Genomic DNA, 6,000 nt, shown 5'->3' on the forward strand with positions numbered 1-6,000 from the left:
TCAGAAGCCTCTTTGTATCAGAATGAGCATTTTGCTGGCGGCTGCAAACAGAGGGCTTAATACATTGTATGCTGTATATGCACACGATTCCTAAATAATCCATGGCAGCAAAACTGCTCTAGGATTAAAACTAGGATGAGCGACCAGGCAAAATGTGGTATCTTTGCTCCTCCCACTTCTGCCTGCCACCTCCCATCGTTTGTTCTGATCATCAGCTCTGATTTCGCTTGCACCGCTCGTCAAAGCAAACGCAAAAAAAGGGGACACACACCGACCTGGCTGCAAACTACTCCGGTGCCAGACGTTGTGCAGCAGCAGCAGCAGCAGCAACAGCAGCAGCAGCAACAGCAGCGACTCTCGTCTCAGCGATCTGGCAGGCCGCTAATAGCAAAAATGCATTTAATATCCTTGCCGCTCACTCCACTAAAGCGTTGACTCGGAGAGTGACATGAGTGACGGCCGATATTCTCAGAGCGTCGACCAGCCCGGCACAATGGGGGACTTGAGCGTTGTGCCAAGCTCTATTTCTGAGAGAGGTGGGGGGGAGTAGGGGAGGGTAAGGGGGCTGCATTCCAATTGATTAGGAGGCTTGTGAAACAAACTCTGGTGACAGAAATGAGAGTACATGGCCGCGGCAACTGCTGGGCTCGCTGCCAAAGTCTTCTCCTTGCAGTGTCTCCCTCCTCTCTCTCTCTCTCTCTCTCTCTCCCTCTCTCTCTCTCTCGTCTGCTCGCTCTCTGTCTCACACACACATTAGCGACACATTAACGACACCCTCGGTGTGACCGGTGGGATAACTTAGCGGCATTATCTCCCCGCGCTGTTAATATTATTATTGACTGGAGCAGCTTTTTTGTCGGCTCCTCGTAAATTCGCTGACGTCATGGTGTTGAGGGAAGAATGTGCCACATCTGCCTACACGTGTTTTCCTGCAGGATTCCTGGTATTTAAAGACCCCTTACAATGCAAGTTTCCCCAATAGTAATGTTTTCTAACAACGACATGTGTCCCTCGTCTGACATTACACCTAACAGTAGTTCACCTTTAACACCGCGCGTGTGCTGAAAGACGATTCAGGAAATTAGCCCTTTGTGACATCACAAATGTCGTAGATACCTTTACTACTCTGCTCCCCACGCTACGTTAAGTATGTTGGATGTTCAACAAATTGCCAGTTATATAAATGTGCTGTTTTCTGGGGCTTTACAGAGGTTTTTCCTTCCCACTCAGGTCTAAGTTGTTTAAATTTAGAGTCTTGACAATACTGAGTGAGTTCCAAATTGTGTTTCAGTCAAGTAAAATAAGTTTATTAATGCACTCTGGCCAAAAACTTCAAACGACACTAATCTCCTGGATGTGTTGGGGGGAAAGAAATGTGTGGGAACAGAAAGTGTTTGTGCACGTGTGTGTACAAGGGCAATTGTGTGTGTGTTTGTGTGTGTGTGTGTGTGTGTGTGTGTGGTCTTAGCCCCGGCTTGTCTTCATAGTGAAGTTGATGATTGGATAAACAGTCTGGATTATTGTAGTGGAAAATGAAAGCATATGCACAATTTGCATTTTAATGAGCGAGCGAGCTTTATAAAATAAATTGTCCCGGCGACGGCGAGTCGGCGGACAAATCTGCGCCTTGACGTAGGCAACATTTAAAAAACACATATCAACATTACTGCAAAGCCATTGTAAAACAAATACGCAAGGTGTTTATTTAAAAGAAACGCATCCTGGGTCTTTTTTTCTTCCCCGCTCCTTTCGTTTTTTTTTGTTTTTGTTTTTTTTTTTTGGCGTGCGCTCAACAAACAGCAGCGTGTCATGCGTGTTGCATCTTGCTCTTTTGCAAATTTGCTTTGATTGCGACGCCGCGCGAGCAAGCCAGGCATAAAATTTATGCGCGGCCGACGCAAAGTTCAGCGGGCCGGCGCCAGACAAAACGCTGTTCAATTAAAAGGGACGTAATGGTATCCTATATAATAAAGGATATCTGTGCATACATAAGCTGACAGAAAAGCATGATGGCTCATTCAAGCCGTGCTGTGTAATTTAGTTAATGCGTCTCCCCCCCCCCCCCCACTCCTCCCCCCGACGCCCACCCTTCCCCCAGATTCCCCCCCTCCCCACCAACGCTCTTTAAAACACTTGCACATTCAAATTTGCCATCATAATCTCTATGACAGAGGACATTAATTATGTCCGTTGCTTGATCGCCGTTTCTTCACAACATCTCTGATTAAAATTTCACACATTGTGATGATGTGCTTGAGCGCTAGGAGCTGTGAAATTTACTAAGCAGGCCCTCCCTCCCGTCCGCCCGCCTCCCGTCCGCATTCTTGGGAGGTCCGTCCGGCCACCACGAACAACAGAAGAGTCACGTATTAGACAAATCAAAGCTGTTAAGTGCTCGAGGAAAAGGGGAACAAAAAGAGGATGAGAGAAACGCTTTATTTACATGCAAATGGGGACAACATGTTCATTTAAATACGTCCGCAAAATGACAGAACAATGCGGGAGCGACTCCTCCCCAGATATGCGGCTTCAAACTTCATATTTGGGGAAGTTTAATTAAGCAATAGATTATATTTTGAAAAGGAGCCCTCACTTTAATGGGTCCCGCGGGAGCGCAGATAAACACCGCAACGGTATCAAAACATTCATCTCTTTAATGGATGTGAAAATTAGGGATGTAAATGGAAACGAGCCTTTATTTTTGCGGCGCTCGTGGGAATATTTACCAGATAAAAATGACACTCGCGTAACCTACATTGTACGTATGCTTTCATTTTTCCCCCTTCTGTCTTTTTTCTTTTTTTTTTTTTTGAGAGCGCACATACAATGCATGACAATTTTCAAGGACAAACACCAAACACTTAGTCAGGGCAATGCCGCAGCTGTCAGGAAATAAAGGAAGCGGCCTTTTCTGCCTTATTAAGGCTCTCATGCATTCCAGATCCGAACGAGGAGCGCGTTATCTTCAGAAATCCTCATCCTGTTCTGAGTCTTCTGTTTTGGGTTTTTTTCCCTGGTGACCTCTCGCTCGACCAAAGAGTCTCGAGACGACCTCGGCTTTTTCTTTTCGGTGAGATGTTTGCGCCAGTGTGGCTCTGTTCTCTGCAAATCCAGAAACAAAAAGAAGAAGAAGAAGAAGAAGAAAAGAGAGAAAGAAGCAGCAGCAGCGCGCAGCCACTGAACCCTGGCACGTCGTGTGATGGAGGAGCGCTACGTGCTCAACATTCACCTCGGCAAAGACCGGCTGTTGTTTTCCCCAGTAATGTCCATTTTATTGGGAATCTCAGCGAGCCTTCACACTGCCTGCTGTGCTCAGCAGCGCGGAGAAGCCGGGGCCGCTGGAGCGCCGGTCAGTGCCTGTCAATCACAATCACAAGGATCAGTTAACAGCCATCACTCTGAGAAGCTGTGCCCAGATGTTACCTGTCTGCAAAACCCTGGTATTTTTTTTTTTGCCCCCCCCCTACCCCCTCACTCTCCGGCTCCTCCCACTACCACCACCACCACCTCTCCGGACGCTGTATTGTTTTACCCAAGCTGCGGGTGTTTTGCACCTAAACAAAGGCAGACGTATCTCTTTTGTCTGATTGATTGTTTGGAAATGCGTCGTGAAACACGTCCATCACCTTGAAATGAACATGCACACTTAGGAATCAGTTCAGCATTTGTCAGCGAGTTATCCATTATTTATTGTGTCTACCAGTTCATGTGGATTTTCTGGACCCCATTATAGGCGCCCTACGACTACGCTACATTTCAGTGACTTCTTAGTGTGAGCTGACCTACAGTGTGCCAAACCATTAGTGGTATTTAAAGGACTCTTAGTGCACTGAAAGCCTCACAAAAGGAGCAATTTAAAAGAAGAAAAAAAGAAAAAAGAAAAGAGAAAAACCTGCACATTTACCCCCCAAAATGCTAGGTTTTGTCTTCCCAATATTAGAGATGCTGTATGGGACATTACACATTTCAAAGGCCTACAATTAGAGGGTTATCAAGGCTCACAAAGGGTCAATTTCCAGAACTGTGTATACATATGACATGATACATCACCATGTCAAGTGTTGTGTCTTGCTCTTTTAGCAACTGTCTTTTGATTTTGGCAGCGTGTGAACAAGCCATGAAGGTGTCATATCCCCTCGTGATGTCACAAACCGGAATCCCTCATTTAAAAAGCAAAACGACCAATGGCACCAAACACATTATGCTTATTAAATGTCAGTCGCTGCATCTTTACCGACATGCTGATTAGTATTTATGGTAGATAAACGCTCATGAATGGTAAATTTAGTCTCTTAGCCTAATGCTCGACAGCGCGTCCTTGTCACGGAGTGCTACCGCAAGTATTTCTGCAGCGCATGAAAGGCCGTACAAAATTGTGTTGTTTCTCCAACCTCACGGGAGGCTGTTTGTTTCCGCAGCCGCGCCAGAGTCCGTATAGAGGCGAGGGGCTGATGCTGGGGAAGAGAGCAGTCAGAGGTGATGAGGAGGGAGCAGCGCAATATACTCTAGCAGCTGGAAAACAAACACAAAACATTGATTATATCATCTTTACAGGCGGCCGAAGCTCGACGGCGCTTGATGTTTACCCGGCGAGGAGTAAACAAGCGCGACTCGGGCCGCGGACTTCTGCTCTGCATTCTCATTTTGCCCGCCGTGCCCCCCCATCACTCCCACCCTCTCCACCCCCTTGCGCTACGCAAGCCTGCGACCCCGTTTTCCGCCCCTAATTTCCCCCATCGCATTCAGAGCAGACCCGGCGACGGTCAGCTTCATTACAGCCAATATCTAAAAATCACCTCTCGTGTGCTGCCCGGCCGTTCGCAGCCCGCTCTCCTCTGAATCGCCGTCATTTAAATGTTCCTGCGCTGATTGCGGGTGCAGGTGGTAATACATTAAGGGACTAAGGCGGCCGCCGGCAGAGTGCTGGGAAGACCTTTGTCCATTTGCGCTAAGTTTCCCCTCACATTCGGAGGCATGTCGCTCTAATTAAGGGCCAACGGTTTTGACTGCGGCCATATTCATATGGGACAGCTCACTTTAAGTCGTGCAACAGGGTGATGGTACATCGCACGTATAGCTGGGCCAGGCCAATAGATTATGGCGGGAATCTGGGGAATTTCCAGACAAAATTGTGCATTAATGGAAGCGGGGAAAGGCTTGCGGAGTGTTGGCGGCAGGGTTACTGCTCTTTTCCTCTCCCATCTTTTTAAAGTAGAGGAGCCTCTGATCTCCTGAGAGTGGGTTGAGCGTGTGCCATGTACGCCGATGACGCCGTCTTTTACTTTCTTCTGTGAGTTGACGACGCGACCGGCGGCACTTGAGCCGTCGGTCTATTTACTCATTTGGCATTTTCATAGCGTACATTCTCCTGAACTCCTGCAGCTCTTGTGGTGTTAATAGCAGTGCTCCTCATTCCGTGAACTGCTGCGCTGTGTATTTGTGACACCTATAGCACGCGCACCCCTCCTGGAGATACTGATCTGCTATTCCGTATGAAATTAAATTTAACGTGATTTACCCGAACGGAAAGAAACAGTGTGAAGTGTCAAAAGGCGCAGGTTCAACTCTACCGAAAAAAAGAAGAAGGGGGAAAGAAATGTCTTGATGTTTGAACCGCAGTGGGCTTCCCTGTGCATGTCTGTCTCTCAATGATGAGCTCTCCTAGCAGGTAAAAGCCTCAGAAAGCCCCTCGGTCCATTTCCATTCTAGCTTCCAGCGGTGTGAGTGGTGTGACAGCCTCTTGGGGCCAGAGGGATTATTGAGATCAGGCCTCCCCCAGCTCTATGCCTTTGGCCCAGCCAGCCCAGTCAGCTCCTCGAGCCCCCCGGTGCCTTACAGAGCAGCCCACCAGGCGCACAGAGAGCAAAGAGGCACCAGGGACCCCTCTAATTGTCAATGCTTTGGGCGGCTCTCTGGCAAGCCAGCATGAAGAGGGCCCCCGGTCCCAGAGCTGTCCCAGCGCTCCGCACTCAGCCCTCACTCAGACATTCCGAGGACCGT

Source organism: Nelusetta ayraudi, unplaced genomic scaffold (genome assembly GCF_046127955.1).
Source record: "Nelusetta ayraudi isolate G7.1 ecotype Tasmania unplaced genomic scaffold, CSIRO-AGI_Nayr_v1 ptg000060l, whole genome shotgun sequence".
In the NCBI taxonomy this organism is placed as follows: Eukaryota; Metazoa; Chordata; class Actinopteri; order Tetraodontiformes; family Monacanthidae; genus Nelusetta; species Nelusetta ayraudi.